Raw genomic sequence first — 16011 nt, 5'->3', positions numbered from 1 at the left:
TATTCAATCCAAAATTTCTGCTTGTTTATTCATGCTTATCTCAACAAATAATTGCAGAAATGAAGACAGATACAAACAAAATACACAAACTTAATACGTACAAACAAAATAATCGACGTTCCAATGCAGTCGAGTCGGGCTCGCTTATAAGGAAGTCAGAAAAAACTGCGAAACTCTTCGTTATACGCGAACTTTATTACATCTGTACTGGTTTGAAAATGATGTATTTAAGAAAAATAAAACTTTTACATGCACGATACGCATTTTTCAATAGTCTTAGTGTTTTTAAAATGTGAATAAATTTAAATAATATATTTTAACAAAGATTAAAAATTGGAAATTTAGTCTTTTTACCTTGATATTTCGTGATAACGTTTTGCGTTTAAATCACTTTTGCGAAATAAGAATGCAAAATGGCTTTTTTAGTATAAGATCATTTTGACTTTCAACCAACTGTATAGCTACAGTTTTTGAAGCAAGTAGCGTTTTGCACTTGGGCATTTTCAAAATTAATTTGCACACGATGAAACCACCACAGCCAACGTTCAAATCTAGCTTGAAAATGGAAAATAAACTACAAAGGTGGTTTGGAGGGTAGATTCTTGGGCATAAATACCTCAATCCTTTCTTTCTAATTAGGTTTTCTGCGAACAAAGAATTTGACAGAGAAACGTATAAAAAAAAAGAACGAAAATAAGATTTTACAGAACTCAAAACAGCCCTACAAGAATGTCTCCCAAGGAAAGAAAGGAGATATTATCAATTTCAGAAAGGTAAATTTACACATAAAAAGATTTAGATAAGAGTCGAAACAAAAGTCCTAACAATTCCATCTTTGAAAATCGGCCGAAAATTCGTTATAGACGTTTGCTGAAATAGGTGTTCGTTATATAAGCAATCAAAATAGCATTGATAAGCCATACGAAATTCACGGGACATGGAAATATACGTGTTCGTTATAAGCGAGTCCGACTGTATATCCAAAAGTATAAATAAATTCAAGTTTTATGATTTTTCAAAAATGTAGGGCAAGCAAACTACTTTCGATAATTAAATAATTACGTTTATCATGTGCATTTTCTGCCTTTTTTTTTTTTTTTCAAAGGAAACAGCCAAAATCAAATTTAAATGTAAATCTGTAAGCATGAGATTTATCAAATGTTATTCTTGTTTAAAGATCCAAGTTTCAAGCAATATTTTAACGTATAGCGTATTTTATTCAGCTTTGAAGATTCATTTCCGTCGTACGATGGATACCGATAAATATTCGATCGGAAAAACTGGTAAATTATTCCTTAATTTCACGGGAAATTTTGTTTATCCATTTGGTTTACAATGTAATCATCCATTGTAAAATAAATTGGATATTAAGAAGACATACATTAATAATACATAAGATGTAACATGCAAAAACCAAAACCAAGCGAGAAATCACTCTTTTGATATAGTTTATATATATATGGGACATCCATCTTTTTATGGGCATCTTTTTTCAGCCACCTCGTTGGGCATTTTGTCTGTTGTGGCCTTTGTATTTTTGTACATGGCAATTTATATTAGAAATTTTCGAAACGTTGTTACCGTTCTTCGAATAAAGCTATCGCGGACAGTTGGCGTTCAAAATTACATAGGAAATTCACAGTATTTACGATTTTCGTCATCGTCCTCTGTGTGACACGAAATATCTGTAAGAAATTTTATTTGAGTGAGACATTCTTAGCGAAGAATAGGAATGGAGAAACTTATCAACTGAGAACACCCGATTTTTCTTGTCCATAATACAATCAATTTCTTTCCAAAATAATTCAATTTTCAATAAAATATCCCAAATCGTATCAGTAAAAATCTTATTGTGCAAGAAATGTACAGGAAAAATGCAGTTATCGGGGCGAGAAAAAGAAAATTTGCATTTTAAATGTAGGGAAAGAGACGCCGATGTTAAGGTGGAAGTGGGATGTTCTAGACACGGACAGGTGTATAAAGAAATCGGGGAGAAAAATCAAGGATAGGCATCTGTATGTAAAGAGCCGACGCTTCGTCAATATCCGATTCGTTTTTAAGGAAGTATCTCAAAGAAAAATACCTTTTTGACATACTTTTTTTTTTAAATAAAATAAGTAGTGTATGTTCTGATCGCGTTTTCCTGTTTGAGGCCGAGCCAAGGATATAGAGAAGACATATCAAAAAAGAACTAACGAATTCGATTGTGTGAGTCAGCTGAAAATTAACAGCAATTTATTTATCATTAACTGCGCATATAAAATACGAAATTGCGATGGTAATGCAATAATTAATTACAGTATACAAGTCTAACTAAAAGAAAAGAGGATCCACACTCTTTTGCTGGATTCTTCCTTGTGACATGTACTCTTATTCACTGAAAATTTTCTTGGTAATATTTTGCTGGAATTAGAAAGAAATATAAGAAAAAACAATTGAGAAAATGCGTGGGTTTTTTTTTTTTGTTAGAAACTTTTTACATAAATGTTTTCGAGTTTGTTTTGGAATTTTCAGCACTGAAAGTGTTCTGAGCAAAATCGAATGGAAATCGGTTAAAAAAAAAAGGTTTGAAGGGTAAAAAGTTTCATTTCGAAAGAATAACAAGTTATACTTTGAATTGGATCATTGAATTATAATTAATGTCTATATAAGTATGTAATTTTCAAGAAAAAAAAATTATCGCACAATAATACAGTATGTGCAAAATCTTATTATATAACTTTTTTAATTCACAAAAAAAGGGCTTGCAAGAAATATTTTCAATTTTAGCTCTTGATGGAAAATTATGGTGCGACTTGTTTTTCGAAATATACGAATAGGCTTAATTTTTTTGAAGCGCAAATCTTTCGTACATTTATGAATTCGATCTAGCCCAGAAATTTCCAATTTTTACATTCACGACACCCTGGCATCTTACGGAAAGAAGTTAGGATTTCAAATATCACACAGCACTTCTAAGACTGGGATTACACTAAAAGTTCGATAAAAGTTCTGCAAAAATGAAAAGTTCTTGAAAAATGCACCCAATAAGCGCGTCAGTTACATTGCAGCGAATGTAACCAACCATAGGCATATTGGTTGCTTTTTCAAGTTTTGCAATATATATATATATATTACCAAGCTTCTATAGCGTAATCTCGGCTTCACGATATTGAATCTGGTAATCTCAGTCCATAGATGGGATTACACTATAAATGTTTGATAAAAGTTATTTTATAGAACTCGAAAAAAAAAAAAAAAATAGAACCAATAAGCGCGTCGAGTACATTCGAGTGAATACAACGAATAGACTTATTGGTTGCTTTGAGCCCTGATTTGACACGTTCGGACCTGGTGGTTGAGAGAAAAACTAATTTAAATCACTATTTTTTGATATATTTCGCGGCACCCCTATCTGATCACAACCACAGCATTTAGGAATCACTGATCCAACGTGACGGCCGTAGAAAAAAAAAGTTCTTCCAAAACATTTAAAAAATTTTTTCTGTTGTTTTTATATAATATTTCCATAGTTTTTTGCTTGTGTTAATTTTCATTAGTTTTTTTTCTCTATTTTTATACTCTATTCCATAGAATTATTATTAATATTAACTCGACTTGTTAATAGAAATACAAGAGAGAAATTACGACCAAATCCTTCTAGATTATTACATATATAATCGGAAAAACGGCAGTTTTTTCTTTTCGTCGGCAATAGTTAATAAATTGAGGGAATCAGAATGTCTCTCTCTCTCTCGGTTACGTGGACCTTTATTATCATAGTTAATAATTATCCATAATAGCAAATAACTAGTTGTGTAAGTTTCAACCAAAATGTGTGCAGGCAGACATTTTAGTTGCCTTTTTGCAGAAAATTAATTTTTTTTTAATTACTGATTATTCTGTGGATTCTATAGTTAAAGTCAAATAAACAAGCGACTCAAATAATATATGAATTAAAATAAACCCAATGAAAACGTCGATGGGAAATCTGCTTTAAAAATATCCGAGACGACAACTTTTTATATAAAAATGTCTCGCACTATTTACTAAATATTTAACTGTGGGGATAAATCATTCGTCGTCTACTTTCGTGAAGGGTTTCTGAAATTGTTTTGATTTCCGTGTCAGGTATGCATTAGCTCCACTATACGTATTTAATACGAAACGCTTCCAATTGCATCCTTCTATTTCCACGATTCTTTAAAAGCGTGCCGCCAGATGTTTTGTGGACAACATCAGTCTCGTCGCAGAGAGCAACATGCTTACCAAAGTACAAATATTCAATCATTACACTTCACTCATAGTTCGAAAAATAAATGGCAGCACTAGACTATAACACGCATTATACAGAAACAAACTTCATGTAGGTTCAGAACACATACACCTAACATTTATCAATTCATTAGAGGTTCCAAAGGGGTAATATAGACTAGGTGCATGTGCGATTCAGTAGTAGGACGAAATTACAGTTGGATTTATATAATAACAAACTTTCTATATTACGACTTATTTTTTACCGTTAATTTACTCTGCAATGAAAATTATTTTTCTGTGAAGAATTAGTTATCAAACAAGCAATCGTTGTACTATAAACACATCTGACCAAATCGCTGTCTGTGGCGATTTTGATAATTTTCCAATCGAAATAGAAGTTTTTCTCAAATGATTCATGTGTTAATTTTTTTCTCGTTGTTTTGAACGAAACACTACATGCCAGTTTCGTCTTAAGGCATTGGCCCACACGGGCACGGCCCAGGGTCTCAAGAGAAAAGGGGGCCTCACAAAAATCGATCTGGTTGAGATTTTCAAAAATTCGACTGGTAGGGCCTCAGAAAAGTCATCTGGCCCGGGGGCCCATGATGCATTTAAGACGGCCCTGCTACACGCAGCTGAGTGGTTAGTGCACAAAACTTCAATTTTATGACCATCCAACGAACAAAATTTCGATCTTTTATATAGTGGATTTATCCAGATTGAAAATATATTTTCCTGTTCGTGGTAACAGTCCGGTAGGAGCTGCATAGGCTGATATCACTGCTCGGAAGGTCTGTTTTCCAATATGAGCATAATCGTTTGGAATCAATTCTAATTACTCCTCTTTTGTATAAATATTTCGAAATGTAACACATGAGTATAAAAGCAACGTGAGAAAACTATTCTGCAAACTCTATCTTTCACAGTGAAATGTTTTCTGGTGTTTACGCGCACTTTAGTGCTTCGATACATTCGACGGGTTTCGTGTTATGAAGTATCAAGTGTTTGATGTGCAAAATGAAATACAATTGAGATTGTCATTGAAAAAAGTTGGCTTCGAAAACGCACTTTTTTTTTTCTCCTTGAATTTCTATGAAGCACTTTCATTTCCTTTGTCCTTCCATTTGTTTAATGTCAGCTGCACAATTTCTTACGCGCTTGCTTCATTTAGGTATGTGGTGCACGAGGTGACAACAGTTTAGGAGGGGGGTAGAAGTTTTCCATTAACTGGGGTTTGTTCGGCAGGAAGTTGCCCGAGAGACCCCTAAATTTTGGGCTGACATGGCTCTAGCCTGGTAGTATTTTTATTTTGTGTTTTTACAAACATATAAATTCACTATACTTGGGCCCCCGTGGAAAATCTGACCAGGGGATCATCCTGGCAGGCCCATCAAGATCCTTGCCTATAAGGATTATTTGATACGAGCTATATGAATCTTGTGACTTGAAAAATGATGCGAAACCCGTTTAGTGAGGTAAGGTCTTGTACGCGATGTTGTTCAATTAGTTTTTTTTCTGCATTGTTTTGTGTTCGTATATGAGCTTGTTTCGCGATGGGTGTCTGAAAGGGGTAAATTTTCTACGGTTGATTCCAAAATTAAATAGAAAAATATATGGCCAAATAAAAACCAGCAAAAAAGAAAAAAAAAAAGAATTTAGCTGTGATGGCATATCCGTGAAATAGTAACCAGAGGAAATATCAAAATTGAATTTTTTTACGGCCTCAAATAAGAAAAAAAGTCAATTCGTCGTGATGTCGCAATTCTTTGTTTTTGCTGCTTTTTGAGTCTCAAAAGATTTTCGCTCACCGCTATCTTGGAGAAGTTTTATCTAATTGTTACAAGATGATTTTTATTTTCGATTTCAAAAAGTGAGCACATTTTACGTATTAATTTTCATTAAGCAATCGCAAGAAATTTAGTCGGTTTTTTCCCTTGTTGGTTAAAATTATCGCATCATAATTTCTTTCTCTCATGCTGATATTTTTCATATTTTTCCATATTCTACTTCAATTATATTAAAAATTTTATAAAAAAATATTTTATAAAACTGGAAAAAATGCAACCGATAATTTTATCGGTTACATTCGAGCAAATGCAACTGATCAGCTTATTGGTCGCATTTGTCATGTTTTACAAAAGAATTTTTATAAAACTTTTATAGTGTAATCCCGGCCTTACAGTACTTTCGGACTCTCTTCGTGAAATACACTGTACTTCAGGAATGCCGCGTGAAATCTCCAAGGTTTCGCAGAAAGGATCTTGTTACATTCTTGCAAAATTATTATACAGATTCTTTACAGGATGATGTAAGAATATTAGATTGTGGATGAGATTTTCCAAAACTCCTCTCGCAATCAAGTATTCTGTCCTAGTTCCATCGGCTGTTTCTGAGAGTGTAATAGTCAGCCACGTGGTTTCTTCGTGGCCTTTTCAGAAACACACTTTTCTTGACAACATGACGGATTCCCAGAGGAAAAATCTTCGGAAAAGAAAAAGGAAAGACCTTGTACATATATACGAAACCAAAAAAAAAAAAGATCGAGAGCAGCGCCCTGTGGCGAGACGGAGACGCTGATAATATAAAAGGGATGTGTATGCGGTTCTCTCTCTCTCCTCCCACACCCTCGAGGAAAACCCCCGTGGCAACGTTCTCTCTCTCCGCCGACGATGATGGGAAACTCGTTTATCTCGCTCGGACCTGCCGACAGATGGCGACAGTGACGTCGCTCTCGGCCAAGAGAGGAGAGCGAGAGAAAAAGAGCTGGTCCGGTCATTGTCTCTCACGCTCTCTATCCCCCTCTCTCCTCCCGATTTTTTTCCCTCTCCTCTTCTCCATTCATATACATACACACCGTGCGCCTCCGCCCACGCTCTCCCGCGGACACCCTTTCCCATGCATCTCCAATCAAGGTGGGGAGGCGCTCTCCTCTCTCTCTCTCTTTACGCCATCTCTTTTTATTATTATTTTTTTTTTTATCATCACACTCTCCCCCACCCGGTCGTCGCAAAAGAGAAGAAAATAATTGTAACCAATAAAAGGCGAGCCCCTGTTTGCGCGGCTCGCTCATTGGACGGACGCTGCCAATTCCGCTCGTGGAATTAATTATAGCCGAAGCTCATGGAGGAAATGGAAGAAATGGAAGGAGAGTGGGGAGAGGGAGGCGAACGATAAGGTGGGGGGGGGGTGATCGTTGGCCCGCTCTCTCTCCCTCTCCTCTCGGCGCTCGCCTTCGCGCAGCGACGGACTCGCTGGGCATGCAGATATCCTCGGGCTTTCTTCAGGTGACGATCTCTCTCATCTCATCTCGAGGCGCGAGTCCGGCCCCGGCGATTTTTTAACAGTTAATGAAAACAAAAGCCGTTTCCGCGGGATCGAAGTTTTCTGGACGGACGTTCGGAAGTGGATTTTTTTTTTTTGAGTGACGGATGTCAGGACTGGGCAATGATGCTTCTTCTTCGTCGCCTCCTCCTCAGCGTGACAACCTGGTAATAACTCTAGGAAGTGTGAAATGTTACAGGATTTGGTGTTTATTACAGGTCAGTTTTTTTTTGGTGTTATTTTAAATTTTTCTATGGGGTTTAACGTGGGGTATTCTTTTTCCTACATGGGGTGGATGTGTTTTAATGTGCCCATGTGCACCTGGGTTGTGTGTGTCATGTTGACGGCGAGGATGTGAGTGATCCCAACAACCCGCGTGTTTATGTTTGGTTTTGGGGTGTTCGAGGTTGGCTCTTCTTGCGCGTGTGCTGCCCTCTCCCATACACACGCTTGCTTGCTTTCTTTCTCCTTGTCGATTCTCTCACATGTTTCCCTGTTTTTCCTTGAGGCACACAATGCTGTGTGTGTGTATGTACTGTATAGTAGGTCGCCTGTGTGACAGTTCCTTCCACCTGGAGGAGGTTGGTGGGGGGGGGGGAGAAGATGGCACTGTAGAGTGTTGTTATTCGTCTCCCCCCCCCCTTCCCAGGTGGCTTTCTTGGAACTCGGAAAATAGGGGAAACTAAAGAAAAAAAAGAGACGGATGTTTTGGCTTGGAAACTGCCTCATGTTGAGAAACGAAATATTTTAGATTTCTATCATAAAAGGCGTATGGGAACTCGGTGTTTCATGACAAATGTGACACCGATTACGCGTGTTAATTAGGGATTCATTATTGATCAAAGAATTAGTAAATCCCAATGGCTTGTATCAATTGATAAATTGCCTGCGTTTAAGTCATAATGTGTATCAAACCGCTTCGACCCACAAATAATAAGCTACATTTGAAAATATAGTGTCAACAAAACACTTCGTAACTGTTGACCCCCCCCCCCACCCCCCCTCATGGCTTGTTTCTCACAAGTTCGGGCCCTGAGTTTTCCGGGGCTCCATTTGTGTAGCCTTTGAGGGAGAGATGTAAACGGGGGGAAGGGGCATGTGCATAACATGCGAAAGGCAGCAAATTTTGGGGCCTTGGGCACGTGTCCCAGTCGAGAATTCGCTCCTGTATTTTTGGTCAATCAAAAAGAAAGAAAAGAAATGCTTTTTTATGGGATCGAAAGTCATTAGAAAACGTGATAGTGTAAAATATAATGTACATACATATTTTGTTTTACATATAATTTTTGACACTATTTATACTAGAAATTTCCACTTCGAAGTAATTTGCCAAAAGTTAATTTGTGTTACGCCTGAATTACTATCAAGATGAGAAAATGCACTTTTGTTTTGCTGGTCGTTAAAAAGAGATATACGCATTGTTACAAAACTGATCAAAACTCATTGTTTAGGAGTCAAAAATCATTACAATTAACAAAAAATAACAATGTGTCATTGTTATTCGTTCTCGTATTGTTGCCTTTTATGTGATTTTTTTCTGAAAAAGGGGGTTGGGTGACTTTAGGGGGAATATTTGCAATTATTTTTTATATATTTCTAATGCATGTATTCTAGTATTTCACTAAAGAAACTTAATGAGAAACTAAGTGGAAATCGGTTCAAGCGTGTACGAAATTTCCTATTGTGGTTTCAAAGCTAAACACTCATATTACAAAGTTGAAACTAAGTTTTAATGAAGGTCTAATTTTCAAACACCGTATATTTGAGCAAAAATTAAACAGATGATGTTGAGAAACAGGATATATGAAAAAAATCATGTTGTTTTTTTTTGGTTGAAATGAACTGATTGCTCATTTATAAAAACAAATTTTGTTAATAAGAATGCATATTTTCATATCGCCAGTTTTTTTCACAATCAATACTTTAATTTAGCATTAATGAATAAACTACAAACGAACTACAAGCAAAAAAATATGAACACCAAATATCTCTGTGTAACGTGAAAGATAATTGAGCCCAAATTAATTTTATGGATTAACATTTTTCATGTAGAGAAAAGTGCTTTTATTCATGAGGAGACTCACCTTCTTCTCCCCCCCCCCCCATTAAAGTGAATGCCTGATTGCAACTCAGTGTCACACATGGTGCTGGTTTCTCGATTCACTCGATGTGCAACCATAGGACCATTTAGCATCAACTAAATTAAAGAAATTCTATTGACAAGATTTTTTTCTTGCACAAAATTGGTGGATGTGTTTCTGTCTTGCATGATGTTGTTTAATAGTTGACACATTTTTATTCTTTCACAGATTTAATGAGTTCAAAATTTTAATATCGAAAGCGCAATGATATTTATGTTAGTACAACATCTAGCAATTAGAGTATAGAATTCAAGGCTTTATACAAGAAATAATTCCTTTCACATTGTAATGCATTGAAAATACTTAGTGCAGTTTAGCTAAGAGTGCTAAGTTCAACTCCCTATATTTTTCTGCAATTTTTTCCATGCACGAGATCTAGAAATAGAGCAGCCTTCTTTGTGCACTGTATCTAGGGATTGAGTTCAACTCTATATTTACCACAAAGATCTTCTATACGTCTTTTAATCACGAAGTTGACCACATATCAATAACAAGCCTACCATGCCAGGTCATTTTTACTTCAATATCATTAAAGTTACGTAAAGAAAACACAATCTAAATTTCGTGATTTAAATCAGTCATTTAAAAAAATGATCAAGCTAATTTAAATCTTCTTACTCTGTGTTGAAGCATTGCTAAACAACTGTTGTCTCGAGGGCCAACAACTGAGAATTCTTTATTAAGATGTTCACTCCAGAAAGCGTTATTTTATTAATTAATTTTTTTTTTTTCCCCATATCAAGAATACATTGCTGGTCTGATTGCCTTTAAGTGCAGAGCACCCACTCAAATACTGGGCCCGAAAGGAAAGCATAGTACATTCGTTGACAAACCAAACATCTTCGAACCCCTAATAACTGCTTCGCTTGCCATCTCACAGGGCTAGCACATCCAAATCATGGGTCCAAAATCATGTGATTTACAGGTCTTAACTGACCTCTGGATTTCAATGTCGGTCCTGAATACATTGGAGAGATGTGTTTAGGATGTATCAAGCCAGTGCTCTAAAAGTCACATTGTCATCAATTCTGACTTAAGTACAGAAATGCAATCTACAGGTTCTGAACTGTTGAAAGAAAAAATGAACAGTCTCAGCTTCAATATTTCATTTCTAGATTGTGAAATCACAAAATTTTCAACATGGGCAACCTCATGGGCAACAACAATTCTAATAAAACCTTTTTCTTAAAATGAGGATTATACAACTTACACAACAAATTTGACTTTTAATCCCTCATTTTTTGATTACATTATCGAATGCACTGAACAATCAAATATTTTCATAACTGTGTGCCTATCACAGAGAATCTAAAGTGATTTGGATATTTGCTGTAATCGAGATCTTTATTTAGAATTATTCTTCAAACTGAATTAAAGATCATCTGACTTGAATTAAAGTCTATAATTCAGTTCTTAATGCGTGACTAAGGGCATCGAGTACCGATGAGCTATACCCAGAATCAATTCACGTCAATTGTTTCTGTACACTGCTTTCAACATACATGGCGCCTTCATTGCTGATGAATCATTGTTGTGTGTGTTCGAGAAACAATTGAAAAGTTTATTGATAAACACACAATATCTTAAAAGATATTTTTGAACCTGAAAACCCCGTATTTTTCCTTCAATGTTTATAATTTCGAATCTGTTTGCTATTTTCATTGTCTGCAGGGCCTGATTTCTGTATGGGTTCCAAAATTTCAAATTGGGTAAAATCTCTTTGAAAATCTAAGCGATTTTTATCCACTAAGAAACCATACATCTTTGGCCATGGCCCCTAGGCAGGAATCTATAATTAATTTATAGTGACAAAAACAAGTTGGAATTGCCCAGGGCTAAAGCCCTGTCAGCCCAACTCTTGTGGGGGAGTATGTCTGGCCAATGTTGACGGGCTCTCCTAAGCTATATTTTCCACCCCCCCCCCAATCAAGTCATATCTGGGCCCTCAAGCAGATACCGCCTCCTCTAACATGGTTTGGGGGGGGGGGCAATGCCTCTGTCGACGCATTCTTTCCACTGAACGGGGGAGGCACGCCTCTTTGTACCAGCCTATGGATGCACCCCCCCCTCCCCTCGATATATGTACAGTATGTGCTATTATTTCTGTGCTCATATGGAAAGATGTCAGAAGTCACTTTACCCAAAAAATTGATTTCGTATTCCGGAGTTTCGTTCGTGAAAATTTTGGAATGCGACAAAATTTCGTCTGTCAGTTTATGAGGAAACAACGGAGGTAAATTTGTCACATCGAAATCCAGGTGCTGAGAGCTCTTTGGTGGGGAAGGGGGGGGGGTTCCTTGACATCAAAAGCTGTAAAATTTTTCATTTGTTGAGCACGAAAATGGGAAATATTCGTGTTTTTGGTTTCTGCGCTAACTGCGAAAATCTTGGGAACTTCTGAAGATTGCAGGAACTACAGTTAGCATGAAGGAGATTCTTGGTAGTCGAGAAATTCTGATGAATGTGATGGACCCTCCCTGATGACCTTCTGGCCGCACATAATGTCACCGAGTTTCCGCCCCCCCCCCATGTCATTTTGTTTTCTCTTAAGAAGTGGGTTGAAAAGATCCCCCCCCCCCCCCCAAGAACCAGTTCTTTTTATGTCCCTTGGAGAAATACTGCATAGGGGACGACATTCCAATTAGTTCTTGTAGGAGTGTCTTTAAAATAATAAAAAAAGAGAAAGAATAGCATTCTATTCTTTTTCACTGATAAAGATGCTAGTCCCCTCTTTTTTCCCCTTAACCAGAAAGGAAAGGCACCTACGGGGGGTCCTGAGTGACTGATGGTTGTCCCGTTCAATGGTTTTTAGAGAAGACAATATAAATCTGTTGTCCAGTACCTGTCTTTATTGGGCACTTCACTTTGATTAAAGATAGTCCCCCCCCCCCGTCTTCCTATTCAACAAGAAAATAAGCTCTTGAATAGGGCCTATCCCTATGGGCACATGTAAAAAACCGTTAATTTCACTATAGTGTTTAGTTGGATTATGGCTCTATATTCCCCCCTCCCCCTATTCTTTTGAAAATGGTTTTTCTTTTCTTGAGGATTTTCTCGTTTTTTTTGTGCGGGAAATGCTTATTTCCATTCATTGTAGGCACCATGGAAGTTTGTCTTTGAGGCGTGTTGCAGAAGCTTGTCAATGGGTTTTCGCAATTACTAGGCTCTGGGAGGTGAAAATGGCTAAGTTGTGTTGCTTTTGCTCAAAGTAGGTTTTGCAGGTGTTCCTAAGAAGAAATGTTTTCCAGCTAATTAATCAAGTTATTCAACCATTGTGCCCTGCGTTGACAAGCAGTGATGCCAGTGATAGGCTCCGGGGCCCCGAATCAGTGAAAGATTAGAAATTATCTTTCTTACCTGAATATATTATTCGCTTTTTATCATTGCTGATTTGATTCGGTATTTAACCTGTAAAAGTCTCAAAAATATTCTGGTCCCATTCTCAGGGGTGGTTCGAGCTTACTTGCCTCCCGAAAAAGCAGACATATCTGCCACCCCTTTTTCGTAAGGTTTATAGGGCCTTGGGAGCTCTTGGTTAAACCTGGCTTTTTTAAAACAAAGCCGCACTTATTATTTTTTTTATACCAAGCAAAATGTTCGTCACCATACGTCCCGCTTTTAAAGAAACTGCTTTTCAATTCGTAATTATTTGATCGTTTTTAATTATGCCAGAACAACTTGGTTCACAAACCAGCACTCGTTGATGAGTCATCATTACTTACACTTATCCTGTGAAGATGATTTATAACAAGGTTAATTCTTATTAAAACATTTATTTGGGAAGCGTTTCTGATGTCCCAAGGACCAGAAAAGTGAATAGCCGAATTCTTCGTATGCCTTTATTTGACCGTTCCAGAAAGGTTACTGGGTGAGGGGCACCAAAATTGACTCTTGCCTCTTGTGGTAGAGTGCATTATTGTTTCGGATCCTATATACATAAGCGGATACAGGCTGTTTGAACGGGAATGGAGGGAACGGATTTTTTAGTGAACAAGGGGAGGAATTTTTCAACTCCACTTATACTAATAATAAAAATTTGTGTAGCGTGTGGTCGCACCCTCCGCCCTCTCCCTGCATCCGCCTATAGGGTAAGGTCTGTTCCCTCAGGTTTTCTAAAGGTCTTCGACACCAAGGAGATGGCTCAAAAGTGTCATGTGAATTTATACTCATCGAATTATAATACTTTTTTCTCTTTTAAAAATTTGGTGTCTAACTAAAGAATAAGCTGCCGCCGCCCGTGTGTACCTCACCCTTTACACCGTCACGTGAGCCTGCCCAGGCTAACGAAACTCATGAAGATAACTGTTGAATTTTCCTATTTTAAAAATATCCAGCGCTCTCAAAACATTCATTTTGAAGCTTCGACCGAACTTGTTCAGTGCCCTACATCCTGCAGCAGGGCGCCACGGGCAGCGAATTTTGGCGGGCCCGTAAAGGCAGATTTCCCATGGGGGAAATTATTTTTTATAGGGATTATTTTGACGGGGGCCATGAAAAGAAAATATGGTCGAATGCGGGGGCGATGTGCTGAAAAAGTTTGAGAAACACAGTAAACAACTATGGTTTTTGGAATTGTCGTCGTCTCCAAAATGTTATATTTTGTGAATTCTCTCTCATTTTTCCCAAGTAAAAGACGGCTTTTGATTTTAATGACTTGAATCACACACACATTGCCATTTGGAAAAATTTAACTTACGCATTTCAAACTTAGATGTTTTCTTTCAAGAGCGAAAAATAATTTCCCAGCAAGGATGGTCTGAATCGAAATGTGACCGTTTCCCGATTATAACATTGAGGTCATAAACGGTGGTAGCTTTTTCGAAGGAATGTATTTTCAGCGTTTGGCGTGTTTCTATCGCTTTCAGAATTTCGAAATGTAGTGGAAGCAAAATTTTTCTTGGGATGAAAATCGCTGTTTAGCGATTTTTAAAATTATGAACTGACAGTCGCTCCTACTTTCGACATTGTGGAGCTTCGTCAAGGTCGTAACGCAGCCATCAATGGGGAGAAAAAAAACGGTGCACATATACAGTAGTACTATATTCAGAAGAGAAATTCCGAGGACGTGAGGAAGCGTACGTACAGCGGTTTTTTTTCCCTAACTATTTCTCCTTGCTATTCCCTCTGCTTAAAGCTGCTAAACGGATGCCGGAAGTCGAACCTCAGACCCCATTTCACTCCCTCGCGGAACCTAATGCGGAACCCCATTCGGGAAATATGGGCCAGTTAAAATGAAAAAAAATATATGCACGTTACGAGGGCCTCCTTCTATGAAGGAGAAAAAGAGTACATACGCGAAAATATGTATATTCAAGGGCACGCGTCCAAACACCACAAGAAACGGGAGCACTTCTCTCTCTCGGTTATGATGATTCTGGGGGTCCTTGGAAAGGGGCCCAAACCTAAAAGAGAGTAGGGGAAAAAGGTCTCCCTCCCTTCTCTCTTTTGCTTGAAATGTTTGAATGACTGATAGGGTGGTGGGTGTACGTATTCATTTCTTTGTCGAATATTTTTCAAGGTTTTTTGCCCATTTTCGGCAGATGTTCCTTCAGGCATTTTTTTTCTTTTGGATCCTAGGTTCCGCTTATTTCGGATCACAATAGCGAAAAATCCGGAAATCATAAGACTTGGGTATTTTTTTTTTTTTTTGGGACAGATCGGCTTGCATTTCCTGTTCCTGTTTCTCCAAGATCTGTGCCAACTGCATTAAATGGAGAATATTTTAGCGTTTCCGAATTATTCCAGAAAAATAGTATCATTATAATGAAAACACTTCTACAGTGGCCATCGTTCGGTTATACGTGGCTAATGCTTGTAGCTATACATGCAAAAATACCTAGTTGAACGTTTTCTCTTTGGAGAGGTGAACTTTTTTTCAATTATCATGTACCTGAGACCTTTGGTTAAATATCAAGGGAGCAAGGAAACTTCTGTTTTTCCATATTCGCTCGCTCAAGAAAAGAAATAGACCTACTGATTTTCCTATGAAATTCGATTTTGTCTGTAGGCGAAAATATTCTTGGAGAATGAGAATATTCTCCTGCATGTTAAAAATCGGATAATATTCTTTTTCTATAAATTCTTTTAAATAATCACAAAAAATAACTCATTTTATTTATATTAGGAAATATAAGTCCCTTTTTATTTCCTGGAACATTTAAAACAAAACAATTTTGGCAATAACCACCTCATAATGACAACTTTTAGTTCGAGAGTATTCTCTCAGTTTTGGGTGGTTTCAGTTTGTTCCTGAAAGTTTTTGTTATGAAGAAACCTTTTGGAGATAACAATTCTTTTGTGGTAAATTTTTAGA

The 16011-nt window shown here is 37.2% G+C and overlaps 1 protein-coding gene across 3 annotated transcripts in view; it reads left to right on the top strand.

The window, feature by feature from the left end:
- The window catches only part of LOC149089891 (zinc finger homeobox protein 4-like), a 308904-nt gene that overhangs the window by 132426 nt on the left and 160467 nt on the right, over positions 1-16011 (top strand). The window contains exon 1 of one of the 3 annotated variants that reach the window (XM_089255311.1): positions 7492-7775. The exons of the other annotated variants lie outside the window; for them this stretch is intronic. The gene's annotated coding sequence lies outside the window, so the exon portion shown is untranslated. Of the gene's footprint in view, positions 1-7491; positions 7776-16011 lie in introns of those variants that run through there. 3 annotated transcript variants of the gene reach the window in all.

This window comes from Pholcus phalangioides, unplaced genomic scaffold, assembly GCF_987345545.1.
Source record: "Pholcus phalangioides strain wild (caught in Gottingen) unplaced genomic scaffold, Ppha-v1.0 ptg000001l_1, whole genome shotgun sequence".
NCBI classification, from domain to species: domain Eukaryota; kingdom Metazoa; phylum Arthropoda; class Arachnida; order Araneae; family Pholcidae; genus Pholcus; species Pholcus phalangioides.
This window is presented reverse-complemented; position numbering and strand designations above follow the sequence as displayed.